This window comes from Chelonia mydas, chromosome 6 (assembly GCF_015237465.2).
Source record: "Chelonia mydas isolate rCheMyd1 chromosome 6, rCheMyd1.pri.v2, whole genome shotgun sequence".
Taxonomy (NCBI): Eukaryota; Metazoa; Chordata; order Testudines; family Cheloniidae; genus Chelonia; species Chelonia mydas.
This window is the reverse complement of record NC_051246.2, coordinates 105,653,760-105,681,031: the sequence shown is the minus strand read 5'-3', so window position 1 is coordinate 105,681,031 and position 27,272 is coordinate 105,653,760. Positions and strand designations below refer to the sequence as shown.

General features: G+C 43.8%; 1 protein-coding gene across 19 annotated transcripts in view; it reads left to right on the top strand.

Annotated features, from left to right (window-relative positions):
* Positions 1-9,563: 9,563 nt before the first annotated feature.
* DICER1 (dicer 1, ribonuclease III) overlaps positions 9,564-27,272 on the top strand; it is a 102,741-nt gene continuing 85,032 nt past the window's right edge. For 10 of the 19 annotated variants that reach the window (XM_037900893.2, XM_037900897.2, XM_037900889.2 and 7 more), the window contains exon 1: positions 9,617-9,858. The gene's annotated coding sequence lies outside the window, so the exon portion shown is untranslated. Of the gene's footprint in view, positions 9,859-27,272 lie in introns of all 19 variants that reach the window. The other 9 variants (XM_037900898.2, XM_037900892.2, XM_037900891.2 and 6 more) reach the window with 6 other exon arrangements.

Below are 27,272 nucleotides of genomic sequence, written 5' to 3'. Positions count from 1 at the left end.
TTAACCATCAAAAACTATACAGCTCTCATGAAAAAATTGCTTCCTAGGAATAATTGTGTACTTACATTTCCTTTGCCAGTATTGTACTGTAGGACAGTCAATGACACAAATAAATATTACATTTGATATGCAAAAGCAGGAGTGTCTAGATCGCTATTGGTTGTGTTTTCTTTCCTGACAAAATGAACAAGCAAGTTTCAGATCAACAAATACAGAAAAGTCTATAGCACCAATGAGTACGCTTTGGTTACCAGAGATACAGATTAATTCAATAATAAGATTTTTTTTAGTGTTTAAGTCATTGGTGCAAGAGTCATTCAACAGATACCATTTTATAGCACATACACAATTTTGATAAAAATGGCAACGTGGGGTTCCAGATTTGTTTCTTGCTCTGTTGAGTCAAAATGATGCGTTTTATAACTGCCAGCCTGTGAGCATAACCGGGGATCTGTAAAGTCAAGCTGGGCTCTTTCCTTTTGAAATCATCACAGGTAAAGATGCTGAATGTCATGTTATAACCTCTGTTTCTCTTGAGCAAACCCATTGCTTAACAGGTGTAAAAAGCAGCAAAAGTGTATTTTAGTCACTCAGAGCAAAATGTATTGATTCTGAATAGACACATGGAGCAGATGTGTTGATTCAGGGTGTGCTGTTTTGAAAGGCAGGATCATAATTTAAAGAAGTTGTAGTGAGGCTGAGTGGCCTCCCTCCGAGTGGGAGAGCGAGGGACCTTTACTTGCTCCTTGGAGGGCAGAGCCTAGATTGCCCCGCCCCCCTCACCAGAAGTACCAGGGCATGGCCGGAAGTATAAAAGGCCTGCCCTGCTGCACAGTTGGGGGAGCGCCTGTGGAGGAGAAGGACGCTCTGCCTGTTCTCCCATGTCCCTGAGAGGAACCTGCGCCTGGCTGTTCTCGATTCCCAGACGCTGACGAGGACTGGCCCGGAGTACCTGCTGCCGTATATCCTAAGGAGCTGGAAGAGGCCTGGAGACCGCAGGTACCAAATCCCGGGGAGGCAGGAAGTGGCCCGGCTGCAGAACCAGGTGTGGCACCATCGGCATGTTGCAGCTGGATCCCCGCCTACGCAGAGGCAGCCAATCCTGTCCCTGCCAGGGCCCTGGGCTGGGATGCAGTGGAGTAGGGTGGGCCTGTGTACCCCTGCCAACCCACCCCAGGGTGGCTGACCCCCCTACACTGTGCAAAGAGACTATAGCTCTGAAGAGGAGCTTCCCTTACCAGTCACCCTTAGGGACTGTTTGTTTGCTGGCTGCCTGAACTCTGCCCAGGCCAAAGCCAGCCCTGAAAGACTGTTTTGCCTGCTGGTCCCTAAGCCTACTTAAGCACAGGCCCCAGCTCACCTGTAGACTGTTTTGTTCACTGGCCGCATGAGCCCCGCCCAGGCCAAAGCCAGCCCTGAGAGACTGTGTTTAAGGGCTGACTACTTGAGCTACCCAAGCCCAGGCTAAAGCCTGATAGCGACTATTAATCACCCAGCCCTACTGTGGGCTCTCGGCTGTCTTGCAGTCTCTGGTCCTGGCCAGACAGGACCAGCCTGAGTGGCCTTCCTCTGAGCGGGAGAGCGAGGGACCTTTACGGAAGTATAAAAAAAAAGCCAAAGAAATTAGGAATATGCATATTTCACTAGCACTTCAGATGCTATAGCTGAATGCCCCCTAAATCCTGGGGGTCAGGCAGCTAGCCTGAGCTGCAGCCCATCATCACTGTGGCCACACTGCTATTTTTAGTACACTAGGTTGAGTGGGGCTAATATATGGGAAGCACTCTTTCAGCTGCTTTGTAGACATACCCCCTATGGCATGACTGGCTCTGCCTCCTTCCTGGTCATCTGCTGATCTACCCAGCTTCCAACACCTTTCAGGCTGAGGTGACTTAGCCTTCTAGCTAGGTCACATACCTTTCCTGGGTCCCCAAAGTGCAACATACACACACAGAAACACATTCCTCCCCCTTCCTGCGCTCAGTCCTCAGAAGAATCTTCAGCCCTCCAGGGCTCTGCAGCACACCAAGAAACAAACGCCTCTGCCCTGCCTCACCTCATGCAAGCCTAAGTTGGTCATTGGCAGCTAAACAAGGCAATTGTCCTGGGCCAGGCCTAACTTCTCTCAGGGATGCTCTTATAGACAGCATTTTCCTCAATTTCTGGCCCCTGCCAGCCTTCTCTCCTGCAGTGAGAGTCTGCTCCCCCTCCTTGCTAGCCGCCAATAGAGCTGGGCTCTCACCTTTTAGCTTCTCCCTTGAAGCCTGGCACCTGGTTCCAGGTGTCATGGGGGTGATTGTGCTGCTAGCAGCCCATTAAACTGTTCCGGACTCATGTGGGGTTTGAACACCATGTCATTGAAGCATTAGTCCTCATTTACAGATGGGTAGCATGAGGCACAGACCACAAAAGCCCAGGGCTAATAAGATCTGCAAAGGAGCCTTAAGGAGTTAGATGACCAAATCTAACTGAAACTCCCCTGGGCTCCTTTGAAACTCCCAGTCTAGGTTTTTAGAATGGACTCTGTTTGGGTATTGTTTTGCCCTGTATTTGTATTTTTGCATCAATGGTAAATTTGAGGTGCAAATATCGGTACATAGTCGTAAGGATTTGTGCTTGTCATTTATTGCAGCTGCAGACATGCTAGTACAAAGTTATGAATTAGAAAATGGCAGCCAGGTTGTGGTCCAGCTGAAAATCAGATCTTAGTGACTTGACCAAAGAGTCACAGCAAGTCCAGTGGCTGAACTGAGAACAGAATCGAAGTCTGCTGCTGTCCAGCAATTTGGTTCAACCATGGGACCATACTCCCTCCCAGATAATTGTTAGTTTATTTCAAAGCATGTCAGTAAAACTGTATGTAGTGTGTGTAGTAAAGTAACAAGACAACATTGTAGCTGGTCTCAACAGCAGAGAACAATAGAGGTCACCATTGACGTATAGTAACAAATCACTTCAGGATCCATTTTAGAACACTGAGCAGATGCACAGAGCCAAAAAGCACGACCTATTTTCTCCTGGCATGATTTCAAAATTCAATAGCATGAACAAAGCCAAGAACTGGAACAGACTCAGTAAAATAATTTGCAATTTTGAGTATTCTAACACAAATATGAGATATTTTTTCCCCAGACAGAATAAAAACAAAACACAACTAAACAGTATGAATTTTGAAATGGAAAAAAAGAAATTTCTCTTTGCCTTACAAACTCTGTCACACAGAATAAGACATCAACATTTCTAATATCCAGGACATGGCAAAAGCCATAATTTAGTGTCTTACCATTTTTTTGTTAGAGATTTTAATTAGTTGGCAATGCCTATTTTCTCTTGCTCAATCCAATCAATCTGTTTTAATAATAATAGTGATAATAATAACAATAATAAATAACAAAAACACGTTACAGGATGTCCATGGAGTTGAAATGCTCTGCATGCTGTACTTGTTTAGCGTTCTGTATTGCACAGGCTACATTACATAGCCTGGTGTGAAAATCTTTGTAAGAAATTTGTGAAGAAATTATCTGAATTTACAGTCTGGGGATAAACATTTAAAATCAATTTTACTTACAAAAGCAGATGACCTAAAATAATCAGTGTTTGCAAAACAAAAAAACAATCAGAATGATAAAAGAGGATAAAATACAGCACAAGTGTGATCCTTACTGAATCATTACATCAAATGTTCCTGTGGCTGATGGAGGGAGAAGAGGTGTGGAAATGAAGGTAATTGCCCATAATTCTTTCTCTTGAGTCCTTGGCTCAGACTTTCAAAGCTATTTAGGTGCCGAACTCCCAGTGAAATCAATGAGCATTAGGTGCCTAAATACCCTTGAGAATCTGGTCCCTTGTGTTTATTTTCCATGAATAAGCTTTCAGTTTAGAACTCTAATTCTCCCAACTTGTCCTTTAGTTGAACTTCCCCTAATCAGAAACAAATTGTTTCTTAATGGTGGCCTGCAAAGGATTTTTAAGGGTTGTTTTTTTTTCTGCTACATTTTACTTCAGAAATTATTAAGAGTGCCAATTTCCGCCAGTGCTCCAGCCATAAGTGGAGAAATAGACCCATGTGTTGTGACAACTCCCACTGCATAGTACCGAACAGCTGTTCTTCTTTCCTAGGTTCTGTCAGAGGATATATTTCAGAGTAGCAGCCGTGTTAGTCTGTATTCGCAAAAAGAAAAGGAGTACTTGTGGCACCTTAGAGACTAACCAATTTAGTTAGTTATCCGATGAAGTGAGCTGTAGCTCACGAAAGCTTATGCTCAAATAAATTGGTTAGTCTCTAAGGTGCCACAAGTACTCCTTTTCTTTCAGAGGATATAATTATTCTTCTAACCATGAGAAGCAGAAGGATGCCCCTTGTATGCACTAAAAATACCTAGTCATTTTAATGTGTTTAATAATGGGGACAGTGTGCTCAATGTCAGTCAGGGGTTCACCCATGTGACAAAGGTGATGAAATATTTTGCACCTCTATAGCACATTTCATGTCAGGTTCTCATAGCTCTTTATGTATATTAAATAAGCCTCACAATGCCCTAGTTGGGCAGTAGAAAGCCCTCCACCAGGGCCACCTACTTGGCCAAAGGGAAGCGATTCACCTGCTGGATGGCAAATAAGGGGGTTTGTCCCGAGCGAGCCGCATTGCAGATCATTCTAGACTACCTCCTGCATCTCAAGCATCAGGGCTTGTCGCTATCATCTATCAAGGTCCATGTAATGGCCATCTCGGCCTTCCACCCACTGCTTGAAGATGGGTCAGTTTTCTCTCAGGATATCACAGCCAGATTCCTCAAGGGCCTGGAGCACCTCTACTAGCACATGAGGGATCCTGTTCCTCCATGGGACTTGAATCTGGTGCTGTCACGGCTCACAGGCCCCCTCTTCAAGCCTTTGGCTTCCTGCTCTCTCCTTCTCCTCTCCTAGAAGGTCGCATTTCTGGTCACGTTGGCACACCGGGTATCTGAGATCTGGGTGCTCACCTTGGAGCCACCTTATATGGTCTTCTACAAGGACAAGGTCCAGCTCAGATCATACCTGGCCTTCCTTCCTAAAGTAGTCTCTCAGTTTCATTCAAGCCAAGACATTTATTTACTGGTCTTTCCAAAGCTGCATAAGTCGGAGGAGGAGGAGTACAGACTACATGCCCTGGATGTCAGGAGGGCTCTGGCCTTCTACATTGAAAGGACCAAGCCATTCTGCAAGTCAACGCAATTATTCGTTGCTGTGGCTAACAGGATAAAAGGTCAGCCTGTTTCCACTCAGAGGATTTCCTCCTGGATCACTGCCTGCATTCACTTTTGCTATGATCAAGCAAAGGTGCCGCCCCTGGCGATTGTCACCGCCCACTCTACCAGGGCGCAGGCCCCTTTGGCAGCCTTTTTGGCCCCAAGTGCCTATCCAGTTCCACATCTGTACGGTGGCCACCTAGTCATCGGTCCATACCTTCACGTCCCACTATGCGCTTCCCCAGCAGGCTCGGGACGATGCTGGCTTCGATAGAGCAGTACAGCAAGCCGCCAAGCAGTGAACTCTGACTCCACCTCCATAGATACTGCTTGTGAGTCACCTAGAATGAAATCGACATGAGCAAGCACTCGAAGAATAAAACGGTTACCTACCTTTCGTAACTGTTGTTCTTTGAGATGTGTTGCTCATGTCCATTCCATTACCCGCCCGCCTGCCCCTCTGTCAGAGTTGTTGGCAAGAAGGAACTGAAAGGGCATAGGGATGTCAGCACCTGATATACCTCAGCATGAGCGTGGTACTCTAGAGGGTGCCACAGCTGGCCTAATGGATACTGCTATGGCAAAAATCTCTGACAACTCTGCATATAGGCGTGCACACACGTAGAATGGAATTGAGATGAGCAACACATCTCGAAGACAACAGTTACGAAAGGTAGGTAACCATTTTTTCCTATTTCTTTGGCCAGTGCGTAGCACAATGAAGCCTCTATCCTGATTGTGGCCTATAGATGCTACTGTAGTATGTTAATAATTTGAACCCATCAAGTTCTATGTATTGTTAACTTATGAATACCTGTGTTGTTACAGTTATAGTGGAGCACCCATAGGGGCACACATCTCAAAGAACCTCAGTTACTGCACAGGGTGAGTAACCTTCCCTTTCTTTCCCTCCCCAACTTTCCTCCTACTGTTTGTAACACTCACTTGCTGTGTCTGGTCTTAAATCAAATTGTAAGCACTTTGAAGCAGGGATATATCATCTAGTGTGTTTGCACAGTGCCTAGCACCATAGGCCTGATCCTGATTATGGCCTTGATCTTAAGTGGGACCTTTGAATGTGACAACAGTACAAATTATTATAATTATTCTGAATCTTTCCCATGTCGTTGAATGTCACATCGGGCACAAACAAGACTCAATCATTTCTGTCTATCCTGGACGGCTCTTTGCATGTCCTTTGTGTTGTTAAGTCCCATATGTTTTCCCGCTCTGAGTATGTTGAAAGGAGGGATTCTTTTGGTCAGAGCCTTCTGCATTATTGTCCAGCTGTCCAAAGGCATGCCAGCTGTGGCAGTTGCTCTGGATTCATTCTTTACATATCTCAAATATTTTCATTTTCTTTTCTGGATAACTTTAGAGATAAGGGGTTGTTGAACTCTTTGAAGAATCTCAGCATTTGTCACAAATTAATTCCATGTAATAGTTTTCTAAGGCATTTGCTTTCAAAGGCATTTAGACATCCATCTGTACCTTTGGTGGATTTCCAGCTTTCATATCCATGTGAGTTGGAAATAACATTTGAGTTGAAGATTTGGCCTTTAAGTTGTAGATTTTTGATGACCAAAACTTATGTAAACCTTGCCAGTTTGTGACATGATATCCTTCTGGACATCCTGTTACTGCCAAGATATGCAAATTAATAATATTAATAATGAATACGATTGATATTGCCCCATTGCTGCAGAGAGAAAAATAATATTTTTTGGCTATAGCTTGTTGAACCTCCTGAATTTTACATTGCAAAGATATATTCAGAGGACACAATATACAGCAGCATGCAAATTATGCCACTGAAAGTGAATTACAGTAGATGAGAAGTGAATTAAGGAATGAATAATTACTTCAGTGGACCCAGGGTTAAGGTAAGAATGAACTCTGGCAATGCTCAGGATGTGGGGAGGGGCAAATTTACAAATCAGCTGGCAGAAGTAGAATGATTGAGGTTAGTGATACCTGTTAGATTTCTGACTTTAGTAGAGTTCCTGAGATACAAAATTTAGTGCATGCAAGTGCTGGCAAGTCTGTAAAATACCTCACACCGGGCTTGTAGGAAAATTTTGCTGCTGGCATCTAGGATGGAAATTGGACCAGAAAGAAGCACTTGTAATGGGGAGAGATCTATCAGCTGTTCCCAACTGACACAGTATATCCCGGTTCCAACAATCCACCCTGTTTCCTGCCTATCTGCCCCAGTGTGTGTATGGGAGGGAAGGGGGTAATGGCATGGAACCTCAGGCTTCCAAAATTCTTTCTACCTCTAGTTCCATTTACTGGGCCACCAACTGCCATGGAATCTTTGGGTTCCAGTGTTCCACCCTGTCTGTTGAAGGATGATGCTTGCTATTGGAATGGCAGTACAGGTGAAAAGCACATGACCCCATGTATGCACTGCATTACGCATGCAGTTTGTCTGCACTCACCACCCCCAGCGGTGAGAGTACAGCTGTGATGAAGGCCAACTCTTCAGGCTCCAACTGTGTTGCACATACAATGGACCATCCCAAAGCTGCGATTCTTCAATTGGACGCTGCTGCACAGCAGCAACTCATGCAGCTCACCAAGACTACAGGAGGCCGTAGGAAGGGGCTGCTGTTATCCAAATGCTGACCAGGCCCAGGTAAATCTTTTCTGGGACTATCGCTAGGACAGGGGTCGTCAATAGGGGGCCTATGGGCCAGGAGATGGTTTTGAACAGAACTCAATCTTTTTACTTTCTTATTATTTTCTCTGGAGTCTGGACCTTGACCAAGAAATTTAGACCTTGACAAAAAAAATAATCGACTACCCCTGCACTAGGACACAATTGTGTCAGTGTGATGACCTCCCCCACCAGAAGTGCTGGAACTACAGGTGCTGCAGCACCCCCTGGCTTGAAGTGGTTTCCACCACATACAGGATTTACAGTTTGGTTCAGTGGCTCTCTGCATCCCCATTATACAGGGGTGAAAGTAACTTAAAGGACTTACCGGAGTGCCCTAAGGGTTGCTCCTGGGGCTGGTTTTGTTCAATATCTTCATTAACGATCTGGAGGATGGCATGGATTGCACCCTCAGGAAGTTTGCAGATGACACTAAACTGGGAGGAGTGGTAGATATGCTGGAAGGTAGGGATAGGATACAGAGGGACCTAGACAAATTAGAGGATTGGGCCAAAAGAAATCTGATGAGGTTCAACAAGGACAAGTGCAGAGTCCTGCACTTAGGACGGAAGAATACCATGCACTGCTACAGACTAGGGCCCGAGCGGCTAGGCAGCAGTTCTGCAGAAAAGGACCTAGGGGTTACAGTGGACGAGAAGCTGGATATGAGTCAACAGTGTGCTCTTGTTGCCAAGAAGGCTAACGGCATTTGGGGCTGTATAAGTAGGGGCATTGCCAGCAGATCGAGGGAATGTGATCATTCCCCTCTATTCGGCACTGGTGAAGCCTCATCTGGAGTACTGTGTCCAGTTTTGGGCCCCACGCTACAGGAAGGATGTGGAAAAATTGAAAAGCGTCCAGCAAAGGGCAACAAAAATGATTTGGGGGCAAGAGCACATGATTTATGAGGAGAGGCTGAGGGAACTGGGATTATTTAGTCTGCAGAAGAGAAGAATGAGGGGGATTTGATAGCTGCTTTCAACTACCTGAAAGGGGGTTCCAGAGAGGATGGATCTAGACTGTTCTCAGTGGTAGCAGGTGACAGAACAAGGAGTCATGGTCTCAAGTTGCAGTGGGGGAGCTTTAGGTTGGATATTAGGAAAAACTTTTTCACTAGGAGGGTGGTGAAGCACTGGAATGCGTTCCCTAAGGAGGTGGTGGAATCTCCTTCTTTGAGGTTTTTAAGGTCAGGCTTAACAAAAGCCCTGTCTGGGATGATTTAGTTGGGGACTGGCCCTGCTTTGAGCAGTGGGTAAGACTAGATGACCTCCTGAGGTTCCTGCTAACCTTGATATTTTATGATTCTAATCTTTAATTAAAAATTAATCTTTCAATTCTTGAAGACTCCAGGACAATCTGGAGGGTTGGCAACCGTAGTGGGTGAGGGCAGCTATGCGAGGTAAGCACCCCGACCGCTTATGCAGGGAGATGGAGGAGGCATCTGCGCGTGCTACCCCCCCTACCCCCCGTGCAGGGAGAGGGCATCTGCGTGTGATGCCATCTCGCGCCACGCAGAGTTCAGCAGGGAATTGAGCGAGAGCAGGAACACACGTGAGTCCGCGGAAGACTCCAGTCGGCCCAAGCGTTTGCTGTCTCCTGTCACCTAATTGGTCTTCCTCTCAACCTTTGACCTCTCACCCCCATTTTTAGTCCAATCGCCTCACTGCTCTCATGGACTGGGGAGGTGGAGGGTGTGAGCTCCGGGGGATGGAATTCTCAGAGCACGAGTACGCTGCCTGCGTTGGGCGGGCCTATTGTTGTGGGCGGAGAGCTCGGGCGGTGCTCTATTTGCGTAGGACCAGCCTCGCAGGGGGAAGGGAGGGCAGGAGGCTGTCCCGGGCCCAGGTGAATGGAGGAACCTGACAGCTGGGGGGAGTGAGGCGGCGGCGGCGGGGAAATGGCGGCGGGAGCAGCACAATGAGACGCGGCCTGTAGCCTGGAAGCTCTGGGCTGGGTCCAGTCCGGCAGGTAGGAGGCGGCGGCTCTGGCATGTGCTCTCGCCGAAGGCTTCATGGCGGGCTCGGGGACCCAGCACCGGGGATGGGCAGCTTCTGCCGGGCGAGTGGTCACCGCCCGCTCCGAGCATGTGCGCCGCTCAGCCCCCTTCCCCAGCCCTTGGCGCCCGGCTGAGCCGCCCTTCTCTCCCGCTGGCTGCAAGGCATGTCCACCTGCCGGAGCCGCGCAGGGCCCCTGGCACAGCCACCCCCCTGGCTCTGCCTACCGCGGGCCCCGCCACCCCCCTTGCCGCCGTGGCCCCGGCTCAGTGGAGCCCAGGGCGAAGGGTCTCCCAGTCCTTCTCGCTGGCTTTGTCTTCTCTCGCCCCAAGGCCAGCAGCACTTGGGGCCTGCTGAGGCGTGTGCGCTAGGCTCCTGGGCCCCGTCCCGGTCACCGCTGCCCCTTCAGACGACAGGCCTGTGGCACCCGGGAGCTGCTTCCCCACCCCTACTCATGGACCATCTGCTAAAGGGGCCCTTGTTCTGGGTATGAGTTGCGGGCGGAGGAGAGGAGTTATAACTTAAAGCTCCCCTGGAGTAATATTTTAAGGTTTTTTTATTATCCCTCTGTTCCTTCGCCATCTCCCCCAGTTGAAACGAGGGGTGTCCTGCATTCTGTAAATATACAGTGATAAAATTAAAAGGTCCTTCTCCAAAACCTGTATGTAAAATATTACAAAGTCTAAGTAGAGCCATTAAAGCATTTAGCTATTCTAGTGCCACATGCTATAGAAAGTGCTACAATAGAAAAAAATTAAAAAAGTGGGGTCATGTATTGATATAACCTGAAACAAACTCGGACACTTGTGTGTTTGTGTTCTTCCAGAGCTAACAAGCATTCTTTGATAGAAAATATCTTGTTGATTAGGTTAACTTTGATCACTAAAAACTTACTTACAAGATCTTTTGCGCTTAATATTATCAGTTGTGGGTGTTCATTTTTTTTTTTTAAACATCAATTGACTGTTTAAGCTCAGTGAGGATGCATTCCACTAGTGGGTGAGAGATATCCTGCCAATTTAGTTTACAAATCTAGACACATCTTTTCCCTCCCCCCCCACCCCACAAAAGTGAAAAAAACTTGACCTATATCTTTAGTCAGCTAAGCAGTATGTGTTTAGTAATGCTCATCCTCCATCTCTTGAACTGGTGTCTTGTTTTTCTGCTTTAGATTGTAAATTCATTGGGACAATGAACATGTCTTTTATATTTGTGAAGTGCTATGTACAGAAGCAGAGTTACATACATATTTTTAATAACTAGTCTTTTTTGATGGTTTGATATATGCGGATTGATTATATCTTAAAATACTTTTCTAAAGGGAGGGACCTTCTACACTGGATCACAGCTTGTGGGGTCACAATCTGTAGTACTTAATAAAAATATGAAAATGCTCCTATTTAGGCCTAAGCAGCTCACCCAGTAAATAGTTGTGATTTTTCTCCTGTTCCTTCACTTTTAATTCATAGAGATGATGGTGCTCAAAACTACTAGATTGCACTAGTGAAAGATTCCCCATTCAAATATTCTGTAGCCTAGGAAAAAGTCCAGTGACGATGCATTTCAGGCACAGAGTTCAAATTTTTGTATCCATATTTCTGCTCGCTTCATAACCTTTATTATTGAGCCAGGCCTTATAACCTGCTCAAGAGGTCTGTAAAATATAATTTTTACCCATTTTACAGATAGCTAACTTGCAGTCATTTCTGGCAGAGCTGGGGGTAGAACACAAGCCTTACCAGTTCATCCACACTGTCTTTCATTATATGTTTATCAGATCAATGTTCCTATCTCTCATGTGAAATCAGGAATATTTGTCTATTCTTTTTCTTAGTATAAGAACAATAGGGCACTGAGAGATGGAAAATTAAAAATGATAGATGGAAATACTTTTTCACACAATGTGCGATTAGTCTGTAGATCTAACTGCATGATATAGTTGAGAGCAAGAGCTTAAGAGGATTTTTAAAAAAAATTATACAGCTATATGGATAACTAGTTATTGTAAATATGAAGAGTAGAGGCAAGAGTTTTGGGAGGGATATAAACGCTCATGTATAATCTCAATAACTATCTATTGCAAGGTTGTTTTCTTGGTCTTTCTTTTTGTACCTTCATCTGAAGCATCTAGTACTGGCCACTGTTAGTGACAGAATACTAGAATAGATGGACCACTGGTCTGATCTAGTATGATGGTTCCTTTATTCCACTCCCAGAACCAGAGATTCATGATCTCCAAAATTCTGCTGCTATCTAGCAAATAGTGTGTGACCTACTGATAGCGGGTCCCATCTCCTTCTGGTGTTTAGGTCATATAGAGCAGAGTCGCTCAACCTTTTCAGATCGCCACCACTTTTTTGAAGTCAAAAACATTCACAATCCTCTTACATAAAAAAATCCTCTTACATAAAATAAGAGTAAAAAATGTAAGTGCATCAATTTTAACAAGCCTATTTAATTTTATTTGGTTTTTCAAGAGGATGAAAGAGAACACTTGAACTTGAAGGGTAAGGATATGTGGGAGTGGGAAAATGAGATTTTTCTTTGGTATAGATTGTAATAACATTTCTAACGCTTTGTAACTCCCCTAGGAGACACGACAAACTGGATGAGAAATGCTGACGTAGAGGGAGAGTTACTACTTTAGCTCAAATGATAGAGGTTTGTGGTGGGAATCTGAAGATCTAGTATTCAAACTGTGCTGATGGCCTATGTGGGGAGAGCCTTATGGTTGCACATGATGATATTTCTAGTTTCAGTTTTCTGTTTAAAAGATGGTTAGTTTACACAATGTAAAACTGTTTTTTGTTAATCATTTAAAGAGCAGCACACTAGAAAACTCAGGTATTCCACAGTTTGGTCAGTTGTCACACATTTTCAGGTTTGAAGGATTAGCAGTATGCCCAGGATCATCTCTTGCTGCTTTTGCTCTTTACTACAGACTGCATCAGCTTACTGAAATTGATCTGATTTCATAAGGGTATGTCTACACTACAGAATTATGTCCACTTAAGTTATGTCGACATACAGCCACTGCAGTAATTAAGTCGTTTTTGCATGTCCACACTACACTCCTTGTTCTGGCAGTGCACATCCTTACCAGGAGTGCTTGCACTGATTTAACTGTCAGTGTGGGGCATAGTGGAATGGCTTATGAAAGGCTGCAACATTCGATGTAAGCAATGCAGTGTCTGTACTGACTCTGTATCGACCTAACTGTGATGACCTAAGCACTACACCTCTCACAGAGGTGGAGTTATTAACTTGGCATAGTGGGAAAGCTACATTGGCAGGAGCAACATTTTAGCGTAGATGCTTTCTGAGTTAGATCGACGTAAGCTGCTAAATTTCATATTGCTGATACTCTTGGGGTAGAAGAGCTGTAACATAAGCCTCAAGAAGATCGCTTTCATTGATGCACCTGCTTATGCGTAGGAACAGCAGCGACAACAAACTCGTCTTTTTGCTAGTGGGCAGGAAAGAGGCAGAAAAATAGTAATATCTCTTCTTAGGTTGTCTGCAACAATCTTGTTGTCTGAAGACTAGATTATGTGTTGCTTTCTTCCAACTCATCCTGACTCAGTGTGTCCTTGGCCAATTCACTTAACTTCTCTGCGCTTCATAATTGTTACCTCGCAATATAGGGATAGAGGAGCATTGTTAAAAATGTGACCGTAACACATTCTCGTGTGGTGTGTGGTTTTCTTTTTTCTGGGCTTGGGTTTATTTTGAGAAAACTATAACATTTGCTTAAGGGTTAACATCCTTAGTAATTGATAGATATTTTAAAAACTAAGTTCAGAGCCATTATGGTTTAGTGGCTACGCTGCTGACCTGGGACTATCCCTAGCTCTGTCACTGAACTGCTGTGTGACCTTGGGCAAGTTACTTAGCATCTGTGCACCTGTTTTTCCTTCTTTTCTTTGTATATCCTTTCGATTTATATTGTTAGCTCTTTGGAGCAGGGATTGTCTTTTCCTGTGATTGTATGTTGTCTAGATGATGATGCCTGTAGATATAAATGTAATATAAATTAGTAGTAAAACATGTTACCTGGGAATTTTCTTAGGCAACAGGCCCTTAAAAATGTTAGTTTGAAATTTGTGTATGACATGTAGTTAAAAGTATGATCACTAATAGAGGATGCTTGGTGGGGTTTTTTTAATTTATGGGGATAGCAACAAGTGTGGTTAGGCCCTTTAGCTTTGTTTTGATTTGAGATTGTGTATCCATTGTGCTGGTCCACCACCCAACCAGGTTGCACAGTTGTAAGTTGAAGAGTCTATAGCTGACCTCACTAGGTATCGTTGGTAGATTTTCTTTTTTTCCCTGTTAGAACAATTAAGAGAAAAAAACTGTTTTACAGGTAGTTGAATTTGAGTTACCTTTTTAATAAGTAAACTTGAATAATAGGTCTGGCACAAATCTAATATATAAATCAGAAATGATGTGATCTTTGTGAAAAAGTCTTTGGAAAATATCCTTGATCAATAAGTAGAAGTCTATCTTTTAGTTGCTGTTATGCAGTCTGCTACCATGTTGTCTGGATAATCTCCAAGATTTTAAAAACAGTGGCGCTATCTGAGTTGCTCACATGGATGCAAGAGAGAGATGCAAAGGTTCCCTACAGAGGATTTTTTTTAAAAAAGTGGCTTATACCATTTTTACTGCTTTATGAGGGCCTGAAAAGTTCTCTCTAAAAAGGAAAAAAATAGAAGTATCTGGATTACTAAAACTGGTCTTGCCACTGTTGCTGGAGTACTTCTTGGTTGTCTCAGAGCAAGTGTATTGTGAGCTGTCTTGCACCTTAATTGAAGTGGCAGGGGTGTACAATTTTTTGGCTAGGACTTTCTTTCTTCAGAATGTTCATTATTGATTGGAGCTAAACAGGTGTTAACAAAACCAAATTATTTTTAACAGGCTTTCTAAAATTTCCTTCCCTTCTCAGTTGCTCAGCTTTCACTTTCCTAATTCATATTTTATAATGTCATTCGTTCTCCAGTCACCATAGGCTTCCAGATTGGGCAACCTGAATTTTCTGTTTAAGACAAAAACATCTTTCATATTTTATAAATTGTAGAGAAGCAAAAAAGCACAATGAAATTTGCAGGCTACCTTCAAAGCGCTTAAATTTTAGTTTATGTAGGTCCCCCTAATCCACTCTTCACAGGAGTAAGGCATCAAGGGCAATTTAGCCTTTGAAAGTTAAAATTACGACTTGCTGTTAATATATCTTAAATTTGGATCAATTCAATTCACAAGGCTGGATCAAGGGTATTTTAAATCCTAGGATTATACTTTGTATAGATAAATAGATCTTATTAGAATTGAAAGTAGTTGAAAAACCGTCAGAAGATGCTCAGTATGGTGGAATTTCTCTTGAACAATGGTAACTAGAGCCTTTAATCAGGAATTTTCCTACTGGGATCTTTTGGGAAAAAGCTTGAGCTTTAACAGATGACAAAATTTTGGAGGAGCAGGTGGAATGTTTTTTTTGTTTTTTGTTTTTTTGTGTGTGTGGGTTTTTTTTAAGATTATAGGCTCTCTAGGCCTGCACTTTACCTTGAAGTACTTAGTTGAAAGGAACTGGGAGAATGCCAAAAAGGTTTATGAGCTTCATGGATCTTGGAAAGACATGTGATCAAGTCCCAAGAGACAAGTAATTTTTTTCTGTGCTTTCTTAACATAGTTAGTGCTTTACTTGTATAGGGCCTGATATGTGAAACCTGTATCTTGGTTAATAGTGAGTGCTCTGGCAAAACTTCAGTCTGTTCAGGGCTGCATTTTATATATGCAGAATGGAAGGGGAGTTCCAGTAAGGAAAGTCATGGTTTCAGCAATACTGTTTACAGACAGACAGCCTGATTGCCTTTATCTCAGTGAATAAGGGCCTACAAGGAATAACACTAAATGTTATCCGGTATGTTGTGACTGGGATGAGGAGCAGGTGTTCTTTTCTGGCAGGGTTTCAAGCAATATGCCTGTAACTTTTTTAAAAACGGAAGTTGATTGCCAAGAATATTTATAATTTCTAAAAATTTCCATCAGTCCATTCTATCCCTGCTGCTTACCACCACTGATCTTCTCTCCTACTAAACGCAATCACTTCTGTCCATGAATAATCAATAAGGGGCTTGCTTCTGGAACTCTACGTTTGTTGCTATTAGAGCAAGACCATTAACACAAGACTGCAGGAAAGAAGATAAGTTAGTGTGTGTTTCTCAGCAACAGTCAAAAGCCTGTTATCCAAATCTTTCACTCGTGCAAAATTTCACGTTCCATGATATATAAAATACCCTCTTTCCTTTATTCAGCTAATTCTATATCCCACACTCCTCCCTTTCTCTCACTTTCCATTTAGTAACGAGAGATGCTTGATTAGGATCGCTGGTGCAGTCATCTTGAGTTGCTTATGTCACTAAAATTGGCTAAGTAAAGCCATGATTTGGACCAAAGTAAGTGTTCTGAAGACTTTCTGTCTAATATGACATCTGGGAAGAAGAAACTAGATTGAACAAACCTGTGTGTTTGGATATCTAATGAAAGATTCCAGCAGGTTCATAAGCAAAGAGCTAGCTACTGTAAAATCTAATAACAAAGGTTAAATTTGGAAAGAAACTAAACTCCCACATCTAAGCTTTTGCTTATTCAAAGCAAGTCTGGAAAGGAGTAGGAACAGAGCAGGGTGGATAAAAATCATGATTTAAAAAAAAATTTTAAAATGTACATGTTGCTAGTGTCTACTTTCCACTTCAAAGTCTTAAATTGTTAAAGTGGATATTTTGTACTACTTTCTCTAGTTTCCTAATTGTTAGTGTAATTTTAGATTTTACATACTACTTTTTTTCTAAGAAGTTTCTCATTTAACATGATGATCTATGGAAAGACTAAGATCTCATTAATATTCTGACCATGAGAACAACATAAAATTGATTAGCAAATAGCCTGCACTATATTTACCAGTAGCACCATCTTCTAACTCACTGAATTTCCATAAATCAAGAAAGCTGAACAGCTTCAACCTGGCTGTACTCATCTCCCAGGCTTTATCATTTGAAATTAATGGGATTTACGCTCCAAAGTCATTTAGGTGTTTTTGACAGTGTCAGCCTTAGGTGCCTAAGTATGGGCTTTGGAACCTAATTTTAGACTTCAGTGTTTGAAAATTTCTGCCTGTGTACAAAAAAGTTTACAGTAACTTTGTTAGTGTACTGAAAGTCTAAATAACTTTTCATTGTTAATGTTGCAGCAGTTTTGTTTTGAAATGACAAAGATTTTATGTCACAAAGAAATTTTTAATAAAAATACAGGTTTAGTGCCTGATGCACATAGAATGCTTATCTTTAAGCATATGAGTAGTCCCTTTGAAGTCAATGGCACTAGTCATGTGAGTTAAGCTATATACTTGCTTCTGGCCTGGTCTACACTACAAACTTAGGTTGACATAAGCCACATTAAATCTATCTAATAGTGTATGTGTCTACACTACCGAGTCCCTTCTGCCAACCTAAGTGGCCTGTAAAGTCAACTTCTGTACTCTACATCTGAGAGAGGCATATCAGTTGAGTCGACATAAGGATAGTGTAGACACTGTGTTGTGTAATTCGAAGGAACTGGCCTCCAGGAGGTATCCCACAGTGCTCTGCTGTGACTACTCTGGAGAGCACTTTCAACTCTACTGCACGCTAGCCAGGTACACAGGAAACAGCTGCTCCTGTTAAAGCCCTAGGAACTTTTGAATTTTCATTTCCTGTTTGATCAGCATGGAGAGCTCGCCAGCACAGCTGATCATGGAGACTCAAGGCTGCAGATGCGCTCCAGCATTGAGTACACAGGAGGTGGAGGATCTTATTGCTGTGTGGGGAGAAGAGTCTGTGTAGGCAGAGCGCTGATACAGAAGAAGAAAAGCTGATATCTATGCCAAGGTTGCATGGGGAGAAGGGCAACACCAGGGAATGCAGCAGTGCCACGTGAAAATAAAGGAGCTTCGGCAAGCATACCAAAAGACAAAGGAGGCAAATAGTCGTTCTGGTTCTGCCCCACAGACATGCTGCTTTTATGAGGAGCTACATGCGATTCTCAGTGGTGACCCCTCCACTACCCGAGAGTGCTTCCAGGGGACTTTGAGCAACAACGAGGAGGACATTGTTGAGTAGTAGGAGGAGAAGAATGTAAGGCAGGCAAGCAGAGGATTCATTCTCCCCAACAGCCAAGGACTGTTTTTAACTCTGGAGTATATCCCTTCACAGGACCAGTTGGTGGCAGAGTGTGATGCTGGGGAAGGCACTTCTCATGAGTACGCATTTCCAATCAAACTAGGGGTTACACACCATATTTTTTTGGTGGTTTAATCTGAACAAAAAAGTAGGTGTAATGGGTATCTGCAAAATTAAAATACAGTGCAGTTTGCTCAACTATAACAAAGATAACTTGTTAGACAAATGGCAATTGAGGGTATTTCTACACAGCAACTAGATCCCTGTGCCAACTGACTTGGGCTTTGCTGTGGGGCTGTTCCATTGTTGCCTAGACTTCTGGGCTTGGGCTGTAGTCTGAGCTCTGGGACCCTCGCACCTTGCAGGGTCCTAGAGACCAGGTTCCAGCACAAGCCCGGAAGTCTACCCAGAAATGAAACAGACCAAGGCAAGGCCAGGCCAGGCTCCAGCCCAAGACTGGAAATGTACACAGAAATGGAACAGCCCCACAGGCCAAGCCTAAGTCAGCTGGCACAGGCCAGCCCTGGGAACTCTGCCGGCATCATTGTAGCACACAGCATTGCAGCATAAGGACCAGGTCTCTGTACCCAGAGTAATATTGCATATGGTCACCTAGGGGAAATGGGAAGTTTTCAATGCTAGCCCTTAAACCGCAAACAATTCAACAAGTAATCCATCCCCCCCACCCCCGTTTGGTAAAAAGAAGACTCAGGAGGACATGTTCAGTGAGTTAATGCGTGCCTCTGAGAGTGACAAGATGGAGCTCAGAGCATGGAGGATTATACTGTCCGAGAACCTGGATCACACAATCATGCTTTCCCAAACATGCCGTGGTTGTGGTTGGAAGGGATCAAAGTATATTGCAAGCAGCATTGGGGTTGGAGGAAAGGGGGTGGGGGTGGGGTTTCTGTTCTTCCCCCCCCTCCCCCGACCTGGTGGTGCTTTTGTTTAAAAAAAAAAAAAAAAAAAAAAAAAAGGGGGGGGGGGGGGGAGGGAGGGGTTACTCTGGTGCCGGTCCTCAAGCACCATCCAGATTGCTAGGGGAACAGCGGCTTTTTTCAAGTTCCAACCTGTGATCCCAAGGATGTCTTCACAAAAGTAGCAGCATAAGACCTCTCACCCATGGCTCGTGGCCTTACTCACCATGGCTGAAGCAGCAAACCAACTCTTGCAATAGCCAGCAGTTGTGATTATGTTGTGGCTTGCAGTGAAGTGTATTGAGGGGTGATTTTTTTATTTAAAAAAAAAAAAAAAAGTTAACCTTACACCAGAAACAATGTATGCACTGTCAGTGCTACCCTTGTGCTTTGCATTCCTTGCAGCTGAAATCTGGTCCGTCGGTGCATCTTCCACACCGGGACAGAGACTTTCCCAGATTAGAAGGTGGAAAAAGAAGATTCAGGAGGACATGTTCAGTGAGTTAATGTGTGCCTCTGAGACTGACAAGATGGAGCTCAGAGCATGGAGGATTATACTGTCTGAGAACCTGGACATGGAGGACAAGAGAGCATGCAGGGAACAAGTGTGCGCCATGCTTGAAGAGATGCTGTGGATTATGAAGGAGTAATCAGACATGCTGAGGCATCTGGTTGAGGTTTAAGAAAGGAAGCTGGATACTAGAGTCCCTCAGCAGCCTATGCTGAACCTGTCACCATCATCACCCAGTTCTACATCCTCCTGCCCAAACGTCCTGTGTGGCAGGGGAGAAGTGGTTAAGTATCCCTTGCACTCAACATCAGGGGCGGGTACAAGGACCAGAAGACACCCATTCCCACACCTTTGATTGTTGTTGGAGTGCATCTGTAAGCACATTTTTCTTTTTTCTCCCCCCACAGTGTTATTAGCCATTTTGCCCCGGGTTATTTCACTTTTCTTTGCTGTCTCTGTTTGTGTGCATAATAAAACTTAATGGATTGAGGGGGAAAAAAGGCTCTTTTTTCAATCAACATATGGTGGTTGGTGCGGGTGGAGTTTAGAGGGGAAAAAATGCAATAGAGGGGACTGTTTGGTAAGGAACAACACAGATAAGTGTCATATTACTCTGGCTCATTGCTGAAACTTGTATTGAAAGCCTCACAGAGATGCAGAGACCCTGGATGTGCTCTTGTTATTGCCCTGGTGTTTGGCTGCCAGGCGATCTGCCTCAGCCCCTCACCCCAGCGGAAACTTTTCTCCCTTGGTTTCACAGATATTGTGGAGCACACAGCAGACAGCAATTACAAAGGGAATATTGCTTTCACTGAGGTCTAGCCTAGTAAGCAAACAGCGCCAGCGAGCTTTTAAATGTCCAAAGGCACATTCCACCACCATTCTGCACTTCCTCAGCCGATGGTTGAACCAGTCCTTACTGCTGTCCGGACTGCCAGTGTACGGCTTCATGAGCCATGGGAGCAAGGAGTAGGCTGGGTCTCCCAGGATCATGATTGGCATTTCAACATCACCACTGGTTATTTTGCAGTCTGGAAAGGAAGTCCCTGCTTGCAGGTTTCTGAACAGACCTGTGTTCCTAAAGATGCGTGCACCATGCACCTTTCCCAATGTCGGTGAAACGGCCCCTGTGATCCACCAGCTCTTGCAACACCATTGAGAAGTGCCCCTTTTGGTTTGTGTACTCTTTTACAAGGTGGTCTGGTACCAAGATAGGTTGATGTGTTCCGTTTATCACCTCACTGGAGTTAGAGAACCCTGTGTGACGTTATTGACATAATCTGGGACTGTATAGAACATTGTTGCAACCAAGGTCCTGTAGTGGCACCAATTCTTGTATAAAGGGGGTCAAATAAGGTGTCTAAGACAAGGTTATGGTTTGCTGGTTATGATTATACTATCTGTATGCATGTATCATTTTTGTATTTAAAGTTATAAGTATTGGCTCTATATTGTCTGTAGTTCAAACTTGTGCTGTGCTTCTGGGTGACACCCCAGACAAGTTGGTGTCAGCTCTGCCTAGCCTGCGTGATGGCCCTTTAAGGACCATCAGCTATACAACTGACTCATTGAGTGAAGGCCGATACACCTTGTGACAGCAAGGTATGCAGGGACCTGCGTATGGACAGAACTCTGAGGTTTTTCCATGCCATGTGATGGACAGCTTGTCTTTGGGACAAAGAAAGAAAGACCATATGGCAAGAGACTATAAAAGGCTGATGCCTCATCTCCATCTTGTCTTCAATACTGCTTCTTACCTCTGGGGGAACTTTACTACACTGAAGCTTTGAACAAAGGACTGATGACCCATCCCAGCAGTGGATGTACTCCAGAGACTTGATTTAAGCCTGCAGTTTATTCCATCACTGCTACAAGCCTGAACTAAGAACTTTGCCATTACTGTATGTAATTGATTCCATTTAACCAGTTCTAGCTCTCATCTATATCTTTTTCCTTTTATGAATAAACCTTTAGATTTTAGACTCTAAAGGATTGGGAACAGCGTGATTTGTGGGTAAGATCTGATTTGTATATTGACCTGGATCTGGGGCTTGGTCCTCTGGTATCGGGCAAACCTTTTTTCTTTTACTGGGGTATTGATTTTTCATAACCATTCGTCCCCATAACAAGTGGCACTGGTGGTGATACTGGGAAACTGGGGTGTCTAAGGGAATTGCTTGTGTGACTTGTGGTTAGCCAGTGGGGTAAAACCAAAGTCCTCTCTGTCTGGCTGATGTGGTTTGCCTTAGAGGTGGAAAAACCCCAGCCTTGGGCTGTAACTGCCCTACTTTAAGCAATTTGTCCTGAACTGGCACTCTCAGTTGGGTCCCACCAGAACCAGTGTCGTTACACCCTATTGCGGCAAAACCATCCACTATGTCCTGCACGTTGCCCAGAGTCACTGCCCTTCTTAGCAGAAGTCTGTTAATGCCTCTGCAAACTTGGATCAGAACAGATCCCATGGTAGATTTACCCACTCCAAATTGATGCAATGCCAGACTGCTACCGAACAGTGGGGCAAGCTTCCACAGAGCTATCACCACTCGCTTCTCCACTGTCAGAGCAGCTCTTATTTTAGTATTGCTGCGCTTCAGGGCTGGGGAAAGCTCTTCACACAGTTCCTGGAAAAAAGAAAAGGAGTACTTGTGGCACCTTAGAGACTAACCAATTTATTTGAGCATGAGCTTTCGTGAGCTACAGCTCACTTCATCGGATGCATACTGTGGAAACTGCGAAAGACATTATATACACAGAGACCATGAAACAATACTTCCTCCCACCCCACTCTCCTGCTGGTAGTAGCTTATCTAAAGTGATCATCAAGTTGGGCCATTTCCAGCACAAATCCAGGTTTTCTCACCCTCCCACCCCCATACACGCACAAACTCACTCTCCTGCTGGCAATAGCTCATCCAAACTGACCACTCTCCCCACAATGTGCATGACAATCAAGGTGGGCCATTTCCAGCATAAATCCAAGTTTAACCTGGAAAGTGGCCTTATGCTTTCAAAAGTTCTGCAGCCATGGCTATCATCCCATGGCTGCATAATGATGTGGTCCCACCTGTCAGTACTTGTTTCCTGGGCCCAGAAATGGCACTCAACAGCGTCAAGGTGATGCGTGACTGTCACCAGCAACTGTCTGTTGCTCCGCTCTGTCTTCCAGCAGGGCTGCTTGCGTGGCATCACATTGTTCCACGCGGTGGCTCCTGTATAGGCTGTGTAAATACTGCAGGGTAAGGCGCAAGATGTTTACACTGTTGTTGTGAACATTACAAAGCTGAATGGGGTCCATGTTTCTCATGCTATGGTATCTGCGTAGGTAATCCAGGCTTATGAAAAAGGCTTGGCTTGTTTGCTGTTGATTTCAGAGAAGGAAGGAGGGGGAGGTAAATGCCATCATGGTAGGCTAACACCATGTTCCCATAAACACCCGTGCCAATGTTTTGGTCCCATAAGGCATTGCAAGCCCAACCCAAAATTCCACTCAGCTACGTGCACTGTGGGATAGCTACCCATAGTGCAGTGCTCCGTGTGTCAATGCATCCTCCCTAGCAGGACTTACATCCTGCTGACACAGTGAGTGTAGTGTGGACGCAAGATCTGCTTGCTTAAATTGGAGGCTCGATGTCAGTTTACGGAAAGTCGACTTAACTTTGTAATATAAATATGACCTCTGTCTTTGCAGGTCAAGGCCTTAATTTTCATTTTTTTTTTTTTTGCTTGTAGCAGTTTTGTAAAACTCAAAAGACCTACTAGTAGTGGTATTTAACACCTGTCCCCCTCCCTCTACCAAAATACAGCATTTATAATTTAGTTCGTCATTAAATAAAATGGTTTAAATCAATTTGGTTTTATTTGCTCCACACAAAAACCGAGAAGGCTTTAGTATTTTGTGATTTGCTTGCTAAACAATTCTTGTCCCCACATTTGCCTTAAGCTCCTGTCCGCAGGACCATAAGATTTTGGAGAGTGCCAAAATTATTTGGGGCCTTTCTTACCCCCCTCCTCCTTCTCGCCATAATGAGTACCTTCTGTATAAAGGAATTGAAGGGGGAGAATTTTGCACTGCCAATAGCCTCTTTCTCTGCGGAAGAAGAAATCCAGTTGCTTATACGGTATCTGTTAATGACTGTATACATTTACATTTTTTGGGACAGTTCTCCAAATAAGATGGGGATTTGAAGGTGCAAGGTCATCCTTTGTCCAAGAATTTTGCAGACTTTTGGTGAATTTTAGGTTCTTTTTTCCTAATTATGTAACTCTAGAATCCAAATTATCCAGCAATATTATGCAGTCATGACATCATAGTTAAGGATCCCTATAGGAGGGTATTTTAAACTTTAATATAAGTGCTTAACATATCCTTCCACTCCTTTTCTCCCAAACTTAGAGAGAATGAGTACATAAAGGAACATACATTAAATATGCTAACATAAAAGTTGTGCATCTTCCTTCTTTATCCTATTTTTTCCTGCTCCCATGGGGTCGGCTCCGGTGAAGGCTAGGGTAATGCCTAGGTGTGAGACCCAGACCATACCCCCTTGAAATAACTGTGAACAAATGGGCCCTTAACTCCTGCTTGAAATTAATCATCTTTGATCCCAAACTATCCACAACAAAAATCATTAACTGTATGGGAAATTGTAAGCAGTAGCAACAAGGTGAGCTAGATTGAAATAAATAAAAGTGAAAATCACAAATCAGGGTAACTTTTTAGTGACTTACAGAGAAAAACAGGTCTCTTCTCCCCCCCCCCCCCCCCCGAATATTGCTGAAATATTTTTGTTGTCTTAGAAAAATCGGAAAAGCCATAGTTTTAGGGGGCCCAAAGTAGGGCTTCATAATGAAAGTTGGTTGCAATCTTTAACTTAGGAGAGGCTACAATCTTTATAATATATGAAAAGGAGATTAAATGGGTTGCTTGGGATAGCATGGGTGAGATAGGAGCACTTTTCCAGAATTCCCTCAAAAACTACATTGAGTTGCTTCCAATGTTGGTTATTTGGAAGTCATTATTGGGGTTAAAGCTTGCAGGGTTTGTGTAGATTGTAGTTTATCATTTTGTATTTACAGGCTAAATAATTGACGTCAGCCTTAGAATCATAGAATATCAGGATTGGAAGGGACCTCAGGAGGTCATCTAGTCCAACCACCTGCTCAAAGCAGGACCAATCCCCAACTGAATCATCCCAGCCAGGGTTTTGTCAAGCCTGACCTTAAAAACCTCTCCGGAAGGAGATTCCACCACCTCCCTAGGTAACCCATTCCAGTGCTTCACTACCCTCCTAGTGAAAAAGTTTTTCCTAATAACCAACCGAAACTTCCCCCACTGCAACTTGAGACCATTACTCCTTGTTCTGTCAAGGAGTTCTGTTACTAGCAGTTACTGACATTGGAGCTAGTTTCACAAGGAACAGTTTGGGAGTTATCTGTAATATTTCACAATTCTATTGAACACTTTTTTTGTGTGAAATATTTATAATGTGAACACTCTGTTGTAAGAAGTAGGGTCTTTACACCTCTAAAAACATATGCAGTTGGACTGGAAGTCTCCTCTTACTGTTTACATTGAAAATTCCTGACTCTTAGTGCCATAGGATTAAATAGAAGAAAAGGGATTGCTATGTTGCTAAACAACTTCAAATGCTTTAAATTATAAATTTAAATATTCAAACAGCAAATATAGCTTGACTCTAAAGGAACAAGAAAAAAATAAAGTACAAAGGAAGTTGTGTTTAAACACTTTTTGATCTCATCTTATAATACATAGAGTAGTTAATACAAATTTTCATCTTCAGCATGTGCTTTATAACATTAACTAAAAATAACAGACTCAAAGACTTTAAGGCCAGAAAGGACCACCATCATCTAGTCCAGTGGTTTTCAAATTGTGGGTTGTGACCCCAGAGTTGGTCAGGACCCTGTTTTAATGGGGTTGCTGGGGCTGATATTAGACTTGCTGGGGCCCGGGGCCAGAGCTGAAGCCTGAGCCCCACTGCCTGGGGCTGAAGCCCTTGTACTTTGACCTCCCGCACCTAAGGTGGTGGGGTTTGGGCACCTCCTCCTCCTCCCCCCCACGCACCCAAGACAGTGGGGTTTGGGCAGGTTCAGGTTTTGGTCCCCCCTCTCCTGGGGGTCATGTAGTAAGTTTTGTTCTCAGAAGGGGGTTGCAGTGCAATGAAGTTTGAGAACCCCAATCTAGTCTGATTTCCTGCACATTGCAGGCCACAGAACCTCACCCACCACTTCGATAGTAGGCCCATAACCTCGGGCTGAGTTACTGAAGTCTTCCAGTCTTAAAGACTTCAAGTTACAGAGAATCTACCGTTTACTCTAGTTCAAAGCAGCAAGTGACCCATGCCCCATGCTGCAGAGGAAGGCAAAAAACACCCCCAAAACAACCGGGGTTTCTGCCACCTTAATATGGGGGAAAGTTCCTTCTCAACCCAAAATGTGACAGTCAGGTACAACCTAGCATGTGGGCAAGACCCACCAGCCAGACACCTGGGAAAGAGTTCTCTGTAATCACTCAGAGCCCTCCCCATCTCTGGCACTGGAGAGACTTGCTGATAGCAGTCACAGATGGGCCACATGCCATTGTAGGCAATCTCACCATACCATCCCCTCCATAAACTTATCGAGCTGCGTCATGAAAGAAGTTAGGTTATTTTGCCCCCACTACTCCCTTTGGAAGGCTGTTCCAGAAGTGCACTCCTTTGATGGTTAGAAACCTTTGTCTACTTTCAAGCCTAAACTTACTGATGGCCAGTTTGTATCCATTTGTTCTTGTGCCAGAATTGGCCCTCAACATAAATAACTCCTCTCTCTCCCTCCCTGATTTTTATTCCTCTGATGTATTTATATACAACAATCATATCTCCCCATAGCCTTAATGTTACTAGGCTAAACAAGCCAAGCTCCCCAAGTCTCATCTTGTAAGGCAGGTTCTCCATTCTGCTGATCATCTTAGTAGCTCTTCTCTGCATTTATTCCCTTTTGAATTCATCTTTCTTAAACATGGGAGACCAGAACTTCAGACAGTATTCCAGAAGGGGTTTCACCAGTGCCTTGTATAATGGTAATAACATTTTCCTATCTATACTGGAAGCACCTCACCTGATGCATCGTATGATTGCATTAGCCTTTTTCACAGCTGCATCACATTGGTGGCTCATAGTCATTCTCCTTCTCTGTTGCTTCCAACTAATATATACCCAGTTTATAGCAAAAATTCTTGTTGTTAGTCCCCAAGTGCTATTAAATTAAACCTTGAGTTATTAAATTTCATCCCATTTCTGTTACTCCAGTTTTCAAGGTTGACGATATCTTCTTGTATGATTCTGGTTGTTCTCCATATTGGCAGTACCTCCCAACTTTGTGTCATCTGTAAATTTTATTACTGGAGTCTCACTTTTTCTACCAAGGTCATTAATGAAGATGTTAAGTAGATTGGTCACAGGACTAGTCCTTGAGGAGCTCTAATAGTAACCTCCCTTTCAAGGTCTTACTCCTGCTCCTCTTTTCCATCTCATGGCCAGCTAAAGGAATTTTCTGTTTTGTAATAGAGCGTAGCAGCTGGAATGGATTCACTCCCTGAGCACCAGATGTGCTCCTGCAGCCAAAGATCTTTGGGTGCCTTTGGAATAGCTTCACAATGAACTGGGGCTAATTGAGAAGGTCCAGAAAACCTGAACATTAGTCTTGCCCCTCCCTTTCAGGATTACCATTTTACTTCCAGTGG